Raw genomic sequence first — 16,731 nt, forward strand, 5'->3', positions numbered from 1 at the left:
TGCGCACAAACGCTAGGAGAGTGACTCACCCTGATGACTCTCAAAGTTGTCAGAGGGAATTATGAGCATGTCAGAATGGAGTGGATAAATCGTTGGGATAGCTCAGCAAATTGACTTGGCCAAGGCTGCTGATCTGTTGTTGTAAACTCGCCCACTCTCTCCCTCGCTAGATCCAATTGTACTACACTTCAAGGTGAATACTAATTTTATCATCAAGGTTTTATATTAAAAGTGAAAAAACACAGCGCTGAAAATGTTTTAGTGAGCGTGAGTAGTTATTAAGAATTGTATTTCTGTTCAGGGAATCACCCCAATATTGTGTTTCCGATGACAAAAACACAATTTGGAATTTATTTTGATCTTTTTATATAAATATTCCAGCAAGAATCAGTTTAAGATACACTGCTTTAAGGTGTTGAAAGGAAGATGTATCGTGTCATGAATAAGCAGACATATTCATAGATGAATTTTCTGCGTTCTTATTCACAAGCTGTTCCTACAGCTCCACGTTTGACTTTACACGTTTTATGTTGAATGCCCTCGCTGATGCAAACCAAGAGGAATCGTGTCCACACAGGCAAATGTGTTACTACAACACTATGGAGCTACAAAGCATATGTATAGCTACTGATAGATATTTAAAAAATACTGTATATGTATATTACTTTTATTTTTAGACAATCAAATAAAAATAAGGAAATCTTGTTGAGGCCTGGGATTTCCAGGCTGCGGGTGTGGTTTGGGTGCTATGGCGACCGTGGTGCTGCTGATTGGGTGTTCCCTGGTGCCGCGACCTGGAAACAGCTCATCAGATACTGTTCAAAAGAATAATTAAAGCAACGCCAAATGGATCCCTTGTTAAGAAACAGATGGATGTGATGTTTGCTCTTTGGAGGACATAAGTTGTGAAAGACAAGCCTGACCTATGTCAAACTGAGCTAGATTTTTATGACTGTTCTGAAAACAAAAATGATTCCATGGTCTTGTTCTAAATGTAAAGTTTTGTTTGAGGATGTCATTTTAAAAGATGACTCCGCTCTGTTCTTTGCTGCACTTTGATACATGAACATGTGTCACGGTGAAGCGATAAGAGAACAGAGGCATAGTCTAAAACCCCATAGTAAAGCTTGAGTTTAGCATCCACGTTGACCATAAACATATACACAACAAGCTACATTATTTATATATACATATATAATTATTTGGGAGTGTTTAACACAGACGACTGGTTTATAAATGATTTGCTATGTTGTGTGTTTCAGGTTTGTTCAGCAGGATGGAGGGAAAATCTCTAAGAGGACTTCTCTGATGCACTTTACTGTTGCTTCCCAAAACCTGATGGACCAGTTTTAGGAAAAAGAGAGGCCTTACTGGTCAGTTTTAAGCTGGCACAAGACTAAGCTGTGTTGACTTGTCTGCATCAGTGCACTCTCCATTTTCACATTATCATTGTTTCCTTTCCTTTCCTCCATCTTTTATTTGCCATCTTCTGCCCTTTCCTCTCTCTTCCCTTTCCTGTCCATTGCTTAATCTTCTTTTTTAACCTTGTCTTCTTTTTCTTTTGTCCTCTCTGCCTCGCTCTCCATTTTCTCTATTCTCTTTTATACTATACCATGCTATTCTCTCTCTTGCCTCTTCCCACATAGGAAAATTGGTATGGCCCGGATCTGGCCCACACAATATGCTTACGCATGGCCCACATACTGCAAAGAATGACGGCCCTTTGGTGGCCCAGATCTGGTTTGCCAGACTTAGCTGAAACCCAAAGTAATAGTAATAACAGTAAGTAGTAATTTGTTTTAGCAAAACAACCGTTTTCGAGGGCATTGCCATATTGGAATGCCGACTTCTCTGATGAGGCTAACCAGAACGCCGTTTACTCGAGTGTGGCATCATTCCCAGGTCTGTGTTCCGATTTCCTAAGTAAGTCGAACGCAACACACAAAGTAATGAATAACGAGCCTATCTAAATCCTAGTAATGCTTAATGCGTTCCTGATTTTGGCATAATAACTAGTTACCGTGCTCGTTACCACAATAATAATGTAGTTACTGTAACGCGTTACTTAATAACACGTTAGTCCCTACAGTGCTCAGTTACTTTTTTGAAGAAGTAGCTAGTAACTATAATTAATTACTTTTTCAAAGTAAATTGCCCAACACTGCATCCAAGTGACTTCTTCAGTCTCAGCTGACTGCAGGATTTGGATTTTCATTGCTTCCTACCGGACTCGGCCCCTCTCCTATTGGTTTGTACCTCTATGAAGAGATAAGTGCATTTTCAGGCCCGGATGTGCACGTTCTCCTCTCTAATCTCTCTTCTTCCAAAGATTAGAGCAAAATCAGCAGAGTAGATTCATTAGATAAGTGTAATTCAAGTGATTTGATTATTATACTCTCATTATTGTTATTTGAGTCTGCTTCTGTTTTGCTCCATGCTCCGTTGCTTACAAAGGGTAAAATGTTCAACACAGAAACCATCTCACACTGGGTTAAAAGCCAAGGAGAGAACATGTGTTTTTAAACGGGTTTTAACAGCGAGGGATGGAGCCTGCCTGATCTTCAGCTCATTCCACATTTTGGGAGCCAAAGCTGCAAAGGCTCTGTCTCCTCGGGATTTATAACGTGTCTTTGGGACAGTCAAAAGCACCTGGTTAGCTGATCTAAGAGCATGTGACGGCATGTAAGGGTGATGCAGCTCAGACGAGTAAGAAGGGACAGGACCATTAAAAGACTTCTTTTTTAAATTGAATTTTAAAGAGGATTCAAAACTTAACGAAAGCCAATGAAGGGACACTAAAACTAAAACCGTGGTTATGTGATCTGGTTTGCTTGTGCCAGTTAAAAATCATGCTGCAGCATTTTGTACCATCTGTAGACGTGAGAGGGAGGCCTGGCTAATTCCAATCAACAGAGAATTACAATAATCCAGACGAGAGCTGATAAATGCATGGATCAGAGTCTCTAGGTGGCATCTAGACAGGATGGGCTTATTTTCTGACAGCCGCCTCTACTGAAAAAAGGAGGACTTAACCACAGTATTGATAGTGAGTCATTTTACACACCTAAATTAGTAATGCTGGGCCAAATAAGAAAGCTCAAAGGCAGGGACACAGCTGGAGGCACTGGATTTAAAAAGCCTAGCTTCAGTCTTTTTTTTTCATTAAAATTAAAAGAAATTAGTGCCATGCACCCCCTGATCTCAATGAGACCATCAAGGCTGAACAGAACCACTAGTTTTAAAGGGAAATAGACTTGACAGTCATCAGCATATACATGAAACAGAACACAATGCTTTCTAAAAAATAGCAGCAAATACAGAGAGAACAGTAGAGGACTAAGAAAGGAACCCTAAGGTACCCCTCGGGGATGGGCAGCAGACGCAGAGGTAAAATCATCAATCATGACACAGAAACTCCTATCAGAGCTGAGCCAGTGCCCACTCACTGCTCCAGTCTGGAGATGAGAATGTTGTGGTCCAACGCGTCAAAAGCAGCTGTTAGATCTAAAAGCACAAGTAAAAGACTGTTCCCAGAATCCATTGCTAAAAATATGTGCTGTGCTAAAAAGTCTAAATTAGGTACATTGCCTTTAGAACCCTTTGTGTAACAGTAAAAGTAAAAATTTGAGTTTTAATTCATTTTAGTGTGAATAGCTTTCACAGGTTAGTCCAGTACTGTAAAAGTACCAGACCGTTGGGGCCTACTGTTCAGGCTACTAAATTTAATTCAGTTTGTTACCAAAAGCACTGATTGAGAGGGGAGCTGCTGTTAACAGGTGTGGCTGCTAAGATACTGGGACCGAGTCAGCTGATATAGAAAAAGAGCAAACTGAGCTTCTACGTGCACGAACCATGAAGGAGGATCGTGAAGCCAAAAATCCGGCAATTTAAGCGCCACAGCAAACGCAGCCATCGGCGGAGGTGAAAGTCCGGCGGCAGCCGCTGCTTCCAGGCCGGAGCTGGCTTCGTCGTCGAGCCTTAGCATGTTCGCCACAGGGGTCACCAATGTGGAGGTATGTAATAATGACAGGAGAGGTCTCAGTGTCTCACTCCAACTTTATTAACTGACTCGCAGAACATCACATACAGTAAGCGCCAAAATCTCCACCCCAGCACTTCCCTTCAACTTGGGTGTGAGTGGAGCCACCTGGTGGTCCGCCACACTTCATAAGATTTCCAGCACATATTTCTCCCATACCGGCTTCACTTCATTGGCTCCCTCTTAAGTCCTTCTACTCAAATACAAGGTCTTGAATAATCAGGCCCCATTATTATTCCCTGTCCTTCTTTCAAAGTGCGTCTTTTGTCCTGTCTTCCTTCCATCACCACAAACTGGTGGTGGCAGATGGCTGTCCCTCCCTGAGCCTGGTTCTGCTGGAGGTTCCTTATAGTTAAACTCGAGTTTTTCTACCCACTGTTACCAAGTGCTTGCCCAAAGAGCTCTTTGGATTGTTGGGGTTTTCTCTCTAACAGTATACATTGCCTTGAGGTAAATGTTGCTGTGATATGATGCTATATAAATTCAATTCAAATGAATTGAGTATTACACACATGTGGAAGCACATTCTTGGTATTTATTTGATGTCCTTATAATGTGAACTCACGTCTGTTCATAAACTAATAAGCTGCATTGCGGACATACTGTTGAATGTCTCAAAATAACAAGAGAGAAATATATGTTGGTGTCCAAAAAATCAGGGACAGAAAATGTATTATTCCTGATCCACAGTGACCAAGTCAGGAATCTTGGTATCATTCTGGACATCGGTAAAAATCAGTTTAATCACATTAAAAAGGTTACCAGAACTGCTTTCTATCACTTAAAAATACAAGTTTGGAAAAACTGTATTGGTAGAATATAGTGCATGCATTCATGTTAAGCTCTATATGCTTAGCAAAATCATCAGTAGGGTGATTTCAACTCATTCAAAATACAGCTCCAGCATTCTTACAGGTTTGTGGACATTTGACCACATTACCCCGTCACTGAAGGAACTTTATTGGCTCCAAGTGCAACACAGAATTACATTTAGAATATTTTTACTAGTTTATAAACATCTCAAGGTTTGGCTCTCTGACTCTGTCTCTGACTTGCTCAACCTGGTCAGATCTCTCAGGTCATCAGGTGCAGATCTTTCAGCTAAACTTAGATCTAAGCGTGATGAATGTGCTTTCAGTTAGTGTGCTTCTGTTTTTTTGGATCAACCTGCCTCCTGACCTGAGACCCATACGTTCTTTAATTATATTACACAAATAATGAAACTGCAGTTTCATTTGCCATATTAGACCAAATGTAACCAAACTTTACTTTATATTTAACAGCTAATGCATACAAAGATGACTTTTCATTATTTCATCATATTGACAATATATGCAATGCATATATTTTGCAGAGGTGACCAGTGAGTTCATGTTTGCATTACAAAAAACGTTTCTCCACAAGAAGTGACTCTCAGCTAACTCAGCATGGATTTTCTCCATGTTGAATGATGAATTTGGCCAAGTTGCCCCAATGCCCTGCTGCATAACCAGCCCTCTGCCTCTCCAAACACTTCTCTACAAATGCTGACCCACTGGGCTAATTTAATAAAAGCCTTTCTGATGTTACCACGGAGACATGTCAAGTAATTATACCCCACATTCTAGCCTGCATGCACATGTTATTATGGGATACAAAAATAATCTGAGTTTGCAGGGAGGTTGCCACGGGAGACTGATGGCCAAGCAAAGTGTCTTGTGGCCGTGGAAACAGAAGGAAAATGAGCATATTAACAACATGCATGCTTGCAATAGTGTCAACATGGAAAACACAGACTATAGAAAGGACAAATTTAGTCTTTAACTGAATTATCACAAGTCAGACAGCTGTTCAAATACCACTTCATTTCAATCAACAAGTCAACACAGTCAATCGTTTGGCCTTTTTAATAAGAAGACTATTAAATCAACAGAGAATAAAAGTGAGAGAAAGAAAACAGGCTGCAACCTTTAAACCCTTCATTTAAAACCCTGGTGTGTTTTTAAGTTGCTTCATTATGAAGCCAACGTGTAGAGAGTGAGAACAGATATGTGTGTTATTTGGTTATTAGTAGAGGAGGGAGCTGGGTAAAGAGCAAGAATTGTCCAAAGACTTTTAATTGGATTGCTAAAGTGCTTTCTTAATTGAGTTTTGTATTCTTGGTAATATAAAAGTGAACATCTTTATGTCCCATTCTGCTAATACACACAGGTGTATGCGCACACATGCACACACACATGGACTCACACCTAAATTGAACCCAGGGGTTCAGGGGTAGCAAGAGAAAATGAGATTTGATGAGTTGAAGGCCGGACGCTTCAGGAAAATTTCAATTTAGACGCTTTTAGATTGACTGGTTAATTTGTAACAGCTTACCTATAATAGCTTTCCTTACTGTCGCCTTAATTAAGTTCTCACGTTAATGCTTTAGCTGGGGTTCGCCACTCCTTAGAACCTGTTAACTTACATGTCCCTGGTGGTCAGAACACACACAAAACTAAAAGAGGTGAAGGGAAGACGAGAAAATAAAAATCTGTATCTCTCAGCAATCACACACACACACACACGTCAAGTGTTGCTACCCTAGTGGGGACATCCCACTGACATAATGCTGTCCCTAGCTGCTTACCTTCCCCCTAAGTATCAAAAATGAGTGCCTAAACTAACCATAACCATAACCCTAAACCTAACCATAAACCTAACTGTAACCCTGACATTAAAACCACATTTTAAGTGTGAAAAATTGCTTTTGGTCCCCATGAGGGCTGTTGGTCCCACAAGTATAGTAAATTTCAGATTTTGGTCCCCACCAAGAGAGGAAAACCAACACACAAACACACACACACACACACACACACACACACACACACACACACACAGAGTTCACAGAGTTCACTCTTAGAGTATGTTCTGCCTGTTGTTCCATCCTAGAAAGTGAACAGAAAGAAAATGCTGACACTCAGAGTTCATTTGCACGTCTCCTACCTGTACACTACACAAGGAACATCTGCAACAGCATGCTAAAGCATGAAATTCAATCTTGTAATGTGGTTGGAGTGGTTTCCTCGCTCCACTGCATAGATCCATGTCAGGAAAGGAAAAAGACAGTGTATCCAGCTGCTTCTGGAAAGTTAAAATCAAGCCTGGTTTCCAATTGGTTTCACTGAAGAAGACTGCAAATTCCATTTGGAGCCTGTTGGCAAAGCATATTAACTTTGTATTACTACTCCAACCTTAAATATTTTAAATGTCTAACTGATTCTACAACATGCTGCTGATTCAATGCAATCTTCCCTTAGCTGGATGTTGTAACACGGTTATAAACTGGAGGTGGATCCAAAAAAGATGCCAAAACAGAAAAACAAAAGGTAGTGAATCCACCCAGATTTAAAGCAGCATCGCAGAAAATGACCAGTAGTATAAAATGTCATTTTAAACTATCAGTGATGATGTGATAAATCTGACATGAATATAAAGGGTTTTTTTTTTTTTATCAATAGCAGCTATGCAAACACAGATTCAGAAACACACACCACTGTGTTATCAGCTACTACAGAAAAACACGATGTCTTTATCCCTCAAACTGACCTTCCCGTACAATTAAACTGCAATTATGTTTAAAAAGAAATGTTTTTTTTTTCATTTGTAAACACTTAACATTTCTGTTAAGGAACAATTCAGGCTTAATGAAAATTCTCGTAACCCAGAAAATGACAGCAAATGATTTCATTATCTTCATTTTCATCCAAACGGCATCGTCTAAACAGTGAAAAATAATCAAAGATTTTTAAAAAAATCACAGTTGCATTAGAATAGATTTGAGAAATGATCAAAATACAACTACAAACAGTTTTCATTGTCACACATTTACAATTATTATTATTTGTTTTATATTTATATAATTTTTATACTTTGATGTACTTTTTAACCCTCAGAGTGTGGATGATGCTGGTTGTCACTGACCTTTGTTGCATCATTATTTCTTCACCCACGAGACGGTAAAGATTATCATTTGAATATTTCATTCTTAAATATCCAATGTGTGTTTTAAATATGCTCTTCATTTTCGAGCAATACATTTCATGACCTAAGCAGATTTTTTTTTCAAATTATGGAAAGAAATCTTTGTTTGTCCAGGTCTTGTAATGTTGCTGACCCTGTTTGTTACAATCCCAACTAAAGCATATGGGGTTTGCAGTCACACACGCAATGGTCTGTTCAGTTCATGTGTGTACACCTTAAAGATGTACACTTTACAATGAAAGAAAGCAAAATATCTGTTATTTATACAGTAAGTGCACTTCTTAATCCATTAACATTTTTTTCTCTTGGGTTTGAACATATTCATCAGATAAAATGTGCTGCCTGACAACATGACAGTAATGATTAAAAACAAATGACAGCCATGAAATGCATGTACTGAAAACATCAGTGATAAGGGCTTAAAAAGAAATGACTTCATAGTTCGTGACTGTGGATCATGGAGCAAATAACTGATGTTTTAACTTCAACTTTACATTTTATATGTTGCTATTTATTTTCTAGCACTTAGCTATTATGCAAGGTATTTATTAGAGAAGGGACAGCATATATATATATATATATATATATATATATATATATATATATATATATATATATATATACATATATACATATATTTACGTATATATCTAGCTATCTATCTATCTATCTATATATATATATATATATATATATATATATATAGAGAGAGAGAGAGAGAGAGAGAGATACTGTCAGACAGTGTATTTGTGCAGAAATGTGCAACAAAGCTTCTGTTTTCGTCTGGTTTGAATGTATTTATGTATTCAAGTTAACATGTGATACAAACGAGAAATGGTCATCACTAATGTGATCATATATGTGAGATTACAGTTATAACTACTACTGTTCTTGGACAGCAAACACATTTTTTGACCATACAAGATTCTGTATTCAGCAGCGCACGTGTGTAGGAGATGGTGAAAGGCTGCATTGTAATTTCATGCTCATCTCAGCTACAAAAACTCTGACTGACAGCTTAAAATGGAGAAACCTGACCAGTGATTGTTGAGAAAAATGACTTTTCACCTCAGACACCTGCGTGAGCTCGGCACTAACAGTGCACATATATTGAATGAACCACTGACAAAAAGACCGCGTTGCATCAACGTAAATCAATGTGCACATTGGTTTTCCAGAATAAAGCCATGTTAAGTAAACCTTTGCATGAATGAATGACATAAAAATAACTGATAAAAGTTGTGTAGTTATAACACAGAAAACAGTCTTACAGTTATCTCATTTTAAAATAGCACAACATGTTTGTTTATGTTTAAGCTTTTTTTATGCTGAGTGTATTTAATCATCTTATGATAAATCGCTATTTAACATGTTTGCCATATTTGTCTTCTCAGTCTCAGATTATGATAAACAAAAACATGCTTCTTTATCCAGCTATCTGTATTTTGTCCATATTGTAGAATTACAAAGTATAACATGCATCCAAACGTATCTGACTGACCACCACACCATCTTATGTTGGAAGGCCGGCTTTTACTGGATAATCCTGTGCTTTCTTTTCAGCTGTGACTGGATGGCTTTTGTTCAAATGACAGGACGCATAGCTACAGTCCATCTGAAACTTTAATGGCTGAACTTGATCCCATTATTATGGTTGAAACGGTGAAACCATGGAGACCACATCAGAACATTTAACAACGACATCAGTATCAGTCCCGAGCCCATTATAGGCGGCGCTCCATAAATTTCAACCTGCTTTTGTGAAACTCACACTCAACAGTGTCACATCCTATAATGTCAGCAGCGGTCTGTAAGTGTGTCAGTGCATGTGTATGTGGAAGAAACTGTGTCTTCTACGGTAATTAGTGTCTTTGTGTGCACAACTCCTTTTCTGGCTCTCTGTGTGTTTGTGTGTTGTCAAGTAGAGTTTTACAGGCACGACCCTGATGTGACACTTTTACCACGATGTCATGGAGCTTTACGAGGTTAAACTGAACAAACACTAATCCACGTCCAAAGGACACAACATATCTTTGTGTGTGTTTGAGCAAGAGTGGCTCACTTCCATCTACAGTCTAATTTTGACATCTTTGTTCATCTTTGCCTTCTAGAAATCATTTGTGTGAGTGCATGTGTCCAGAAATAGAAAAACGTTTTTAAAAAATTAAGAAAAAAATACGTTGTTACACCTGAGCTTTTACATGTGCAGAGAAGTTAAATTCTCTGCCAAGGGAATTTTACATCTGATTAAAGCGATTCTTTATATATTTTAGATTTTTCTTCAGAACATGTAAAAATGATATGAAAAAAGAACAAATATTCTGCCTAGAAGATAAAATAGTGAGCTGAAGGAAAAAAAAAAACCCAATCTCAAATTTTCTCTGATTGCTCCATTAGCTCAGTTAAAGGTGTAATTACTGAAACTCCTAATCTTTAATCATCTTTTAATTACCATATCATGTAGTCATTCTAGGAGCTCCTGGAGGGAGGAAGTTAAACTTTCTTCTTTGGTGTTTAAGGGTAATTATTTTGGCTTTGAATACTTGGCTGAGAGCAGATGTTTTCTTAGGTGTGATGATACACATCTCCTGCACCCTCATTCCAGCTAACTCTTTATTCCATCACCATCACTATCTGCTGGTCACATGAGATGAACAATCTTCTTTTAATATTTTGTATTTAAAGTTTAATTTTGGAAGGATTTTTTTGCCCGTTGTTCTTTCTGTCATTTCTAATCTGTTAATGCGTGCTCAGCTTTTTACTGAACTAAAGCTGACATAGGAGAGAGTTGATGGTGTAGTCTTCCTAATTTAAAAAAAAAAGTTATTAGAAGAAAAGCACTGTGTATGTAAACCACACAACACCCACCCTAAAACACAGTCCACACACTGTGCGTGATGACATTTCTTTCACTTGGTGCACTGATTGATGGAACTTTTAATCTTAAAGCGTTATTACTTAATAAATCCTTTCACAAAAAGGCCAAACTAACAAATATAATTAAGCTAATCAGCCTTAATAATATGTTAGGATGTAAATGTACCAGCAGGCCTTAATAACAGACATTTACTGGTTTTTCAGTTGTCAATGAGAATTATACTGGAAGAGAAAAGCCCTGCTTGTCTTTAATGCTGTCTGTACTTCCCACGCCCACTTCACCTGTGTACCTCCACAGGTTGGGAACTCAGATATAATGTTTTTGTCAGACTGGAATGAAAACAAGTGCTTCACAATTAGTGCAGTTCAGTCATAATGTTTACCAATACCACAATTAAAACCACTTTTGACATTACTGAAATGTGATAAATAAAACCTTTAAATTCTCCACAGTACTCACTAAATGAAACTATGAATTTTACAGTGACTTTCAGTTTACTGAAATTCCCACAATTTTAAAGCTATTGAAAGATTTCAGGAGCTAAGGACACACTGTATAATAGACATCTGTTATGTCTGAGCAGCTGCCCGTAAAGAAGTCTCAGTTTGAACATCAGAAGCTTGAGCAGGTCTTTCAGACTCACTGTCCGTCGTGTGAAACTGACGACACCAGACATACAACAGCACACACAGATACATACAGTGGAGGCTGTCATGTCGATTGCCATTTTCACAATTGGAATAAAAAGATCATACTTTGAAATACTAGTTTATGATCTCACAGAAACATGCTGTTAAAATTTCTAATGTGCTTGCAGTCGGTCAGGACAGAAGTCTGAATCCAAAGCTGGCCATCTAAACTTGATTTAATGGCAAATATTTAGAGAGTGTATTGTACACACAACAGATCCTCACCTCTGCACAGATAACAAATCAGGGAATGTGAACGTATCAGGGAATCAGTCATAATCTTCAAATATACACTTGCCACTGTTGAAAAGTATTGACTAGTATTGATGTATTGAAGTACTGAAAAACATAAGACTGTCCTTAGATCCTGTTTCGTGTCTTTAATGAACAGATTGTGTTTGCTAGCTGCTATCTGTTCATCACTGCCCACCACCTAATGAATGATACAGGGCTACTGCAGACATCTGATCTGACTCACTTAATAGCAGTAGCCTAAAAATTCCACTCAATTTATATTTATTTTGTTACAATATTTACATGGAAATAATTGAGTATTTAAATGTTTAAACAGGTTCAGAATTATTAGCATATGGTCACATTTTCATCCCTTACAGGCCTGAAAGAAATCACAGAATGATAAACGACAGGGGACAGAATTTTAATCAAACCTAAATTTCCCTATTATTATATAATTACCTTTGTTTTTTCTATATGAAATATGTATGAAATTATCCAAAATATCACCCTCTTGTACCACTTAATTGGAAATGGTCAAGAATCTGATTGCCTACTTAATGAAGGTACATATAATCAGCTTTTTTCCTGTTGTGAATTAAAGTTTTAACTCATTTGTGGCTTTGATTGTCTCAATATCATGGTGGACATGCAGTGTGTGTGAGACATGCGCTTTTATAAGATGGCAGTAGTTAGTAAGTCTTTTTATTTCTTCTTAGCAATTATGTTGATAATAAAATACTTTCAGTAAATCTCCTCATTTTCAAATCTATTGTGGCGATTACTTCATGTGCAGTTTAATTATGGTCATTTTAATCTAGACGAGTCCAACCCTACAGCAGTTTGGCAGCCATTTTGAAAATGGCCACTAGGGAGACATTATGCTAATTCTCTGATAGCACTATGGCTAAAAGCAGTTGCAAATTAGGCCATGTGTATGTCAATTTCCATCTGTGAATAATTAGCAAATCTGTGTGCCAAATTCCAGTTTCAGGTGCATCATTGCATTGCTTGGCGCTATCCACAGCATCGCCTACCAGGCACATATTAAACACTGAAGATACCAAGTTCTACATTTTGAATTAAAAAGATCCATCATCTAAATGATATTGCACACTTTAATATCTATAAAATATAGCAATAAAAATAATGTCACATAAACAAACTGTTTTGAAATACTTGTGTAAATTGACTTAAAATCTTCAGCTCAAGCTTTTATGGATCATGCAGGGTAGATTCAAGTAAAACCATCAACTGTTTCACTCAAACTGGCAGTTTTATCTATTTATTTTATATATATAGCAACATCAAATCTACATCCCTCTGGGCTCAACGTGCTTTAGGTTAGTGTTGGAAAAAAACCCAACACCCTGAAACTGCAGCTGTCCTGCCAGCACCAAGTGGAACGCTGACAGGACTGCACTGGAAACATGGGTGAACACATATCATAGGCCTGCATACACAATGGGACACATGCTTCAGGTTTTCTGTAGGATTAGGGTTGAAAAACACATTTTATACTGTTTCAAATTGCGGGAATACAGACTAATAAGAGCAGGCTAGAAGGTAATATGATGACTTGAACGATACAGTTCCAACATTATAAATCTCTACGTTCAGCTTTAAAACATGCTTAACCTCCTTGCACTCCTAGCTACACCTTACAAAATGCAATTTAACCCATAAAAATTTTTACACGACTAGTTCTTTGATTTCCATTTTTTTTTCTAAAATAATAATAATAATTCTTCAATAATAGAGCAGCATGGGCGGCACCTACCATTAGGTTCAAAATGAACTTTTACTATTTAAAATATACGAGTAAAGTGGGACATCCCTCTTTTGTGTAGGTTTTCCCAGGTGTTAAGCAGCCCAAGTGCAAGCTACATCTCTGTTTCACTCAATACCAATTACTTGTTTATTCATAGGAGAAAAAAGGAAAACATCAAATTATATATATGTGTTGTTCATGTGTCCGCGGTCTATATTTCCACTCATAGTGTTGACTTTTCTATTTATTAGGACATTAGTTAATGCCAATTCAGGCCTAGTCCATGTAATGACTAAAATCTTCATATAAAATAGTGGCAATGACAAACACTGTTGCGCTCAGGCTTCTTTCTTATGTGCTTTTGTGAAGAATTTATATAACTTGATCTAACTTCCTATAATTTAAATTACTTGTGTACCATGACAAAGGCATAGGATGTTATTTAATAAAAGCACCTCTGTTTGTCCCAAGAGTGGCAGGCTGAACTTCCGTCTTACAATAGAATCTAACATAGAAGGAATATATATATGTCTGTCATTAAAATGTGTGTGAACAAATATAAATGCAGTATAAGCAGCTGCCACAGTTAAGGATGGCCTCATCAGCAAAGCTTTCCATTAAAAAAATTAAACAGTTCAAAAAAACATTCGAAAAGGCACAAATCAAAATCTATCATCAGATAGCAGTAAGTTGACTGTAGCCTTGAAGAAACAAAAAAAAATGACTATTGCTGAACTGGTGTTAAAGAAACTGACAGTATCCACTCTATTAAATTATAGTTTTTCATAGTATTTCGCTCTGAAGCGCTTTGGTAAAATGGCAGAGCTAAGCAGCAGTAACTGACTGACGGTGAAACATCTCTGACCTCCCTTTCAGCTCAAAACTTTCACTCTTCTTGCGCTTCATTTCCATGATCTCCCAAGAGCACTGAACACGTTGAAATGTTGGAAATGAGGTGATGGACTGATGATGAAGCAGCGCTTCTGCTTCAAAGTTTATAAAGAATATTTCATCTTAGTGATTTACTCAATGGCAAAACTCCTACTTGTATAGATAATAGCTAAGTGATTGGGAAAGTTTAGCATCCCAACCAGTTTTGATGTAATAAATCATAAAATGTCCATCCATCCATTCTCTTCTACTTATGCAATTCAGGGTCATTGGGGAGCTGGACCCTATCCCAGCTGTCTTCGGGTGAGAGGCAGGGTCTGCCCTGGGCAGGTTGCTAGTTGGTCACAGAACTTATCCCTCAATCCAATCCAAGTCCTGATTATGTGCCACGAGGATTTCCAGGATTTATACATCGGGGAAACCAAACAACCTCTGGCGAAGCGGACTGCACCACACAGAAGAGCTACCTTGTCAGGCCAGACTATTCTATTCAGACCTACAGGTCAGTGGACACTCTTTCAAGGATGAGGATATACACATCCTGGACATGCTGTGGTTGCAGCCATTCCCTAGCTCTCTGTGAGTATTCATGGCCATTGATCAGTGGTTGTTGATCAATGGTCATGAGAATTTGCATAATTATGAAGAATTATGAAGGATCTGACCTCCCAGCCTATTGTTCCATCAGTGGTGCTAGTTTCAGTCATTATGCAAATGTACTGTTTATAAGATTGGGGAAACCTGCAGTCTGCTGATACTGAAGAAGTCACTTCGATGAATGACGAAACGTTTCTCCCACTGAAAACGTCCAGATGAACAGAATCAACTTTTGGGGATTTACTTACCTGGATTATTGAGCATGCATCAAAACAATAGAGGCCAACTTCAAGCCAGTAGCAAAGGTCGCCATCAAGTGTGGGATCTACCATGGAGATGCTCTGTTATCACTGCTGTTCTGCAAAGGCCTAAACCCCCTCAGTGAGATCACTGACAAGCCTAGGTACGGATACCGACTACGGAATCATCAGCTACCTCCTCTACATGGATGACATCAAGCTATATGCCAAGAGTGAACAATGGCATTGATTCACAGATTCACACCTGGGAATCCCACAGGCAAATGGGAATCACGAAGAAGCCACTAGGTAAGCTGCAACCACCAAGTACTGCAGAGGGTCAGGCAAGTCCTGAAGAATGGAAATGGCAACGGTGAATGGGAAGAACAAGATCCAGGCTATCAACACCGGATCACTCTTGGCCTGTGATCAGGTACCCTGCTGGAATAATAAGTGGGCCAAAGGAGGAGATAGAAGCCACTGACATTAAGACAAGGAAGCTCCTGATAGCATGGAGGGTCTCACCCCAAGTCCTGCAGCCTGAGACTATATGCTAATCAGAAGGAAGAACTTGGTCTACATAGCCAGCAATAAGTCTGACTTATTTCTGATGGGTGTTGGACTCCGCCAGGTCTGCCTTTTGTCACCAATTCTGTACAGAATTTTTTTGGACAGAATTTTTATGTTTAGCCAGGGTGCGGGAAAGTTTCCACTTGGGTGGTCTCAGAATCTCATCTCCGCTTTTCGCAGATGATGTGGTTCCACTGGGTTCATCAGGTGATGGTTCAGGCTTGCACTAGAGTGGTTCAGAGCGGAGTGTGAAGAAGCAGGAATGAGAATCAGCACCTCCAAAACTGAGGCCATGGTCCTCAAAAAGAAAAAGGTGGAGTGCTCTGAGTCAGGGACGAGTTCCTATCCTAAATCTGTATTTTGTTAAATGTAAGGCTGCTTCTGCTTCATTGGTGAATGATTTAATGCAGTCCAGTTTCTATCTGCCTTTTTCAATTGAAGTAATGCAGAATTAGCTAAAGTTTTTTCTTTTTTCTTTAATTCCAATTCTTTAATTTTATTTTCTAACATTCTTTGTTCAGAACAAATATTTTATCCTGTCTGATACTTGTATTTTTTTTCTTCTTATAACTGCTTTCCTACCCTACTATACAACTCATGGTGATACTTCTCCACTGTCATTTCTTTGAAAATATTCCTTTACATTTTGTCTTATATCCTGTAGCGGTAGACTACTGTTCCCATAAGGCTGTGCGTGGGGGGGAGCTTCCGGGTTACGAGTAAAGTTGGAAAACATCACCCGAACACGCTGCGTCCAGTGTCATCATTTATACGTGGTGTCAGAAGTGCGAACGGCGGTCTCCACAGTTTTTTCGCAAAAA

General features: G+C 38.4%; 1 protein-coding gene across 5 annotated transcripts in view; it reads right to left on the minus strand.

Annotated features, from left to right (window-relative positions):
- Positions 1–16,731, minus strand: part of tenm3 (teneurin transmembrane protein 3) — a 796,285-nt gene that overhangs the window by 626,636 nt on the left and 152,918 nt on the right. The gene's annotated exons all lie outside the window — the stretch shown is intronic.

Source organism: Neolamprologus multifasciatus, chromosome 6 (assembly GCF_963576455.1).
Source record: "Neolamprologus multifasciatus chromosome 6, fNeoMul1.2, whole genome shotgun sequence".
Classification (NCBI taxonomy): Eukaryota; Metazoa; Chordata; class Actinopteri; order Cichliformes; family Cichlidae; genus Neolamprologus; species Neolamprologus multifasciatus.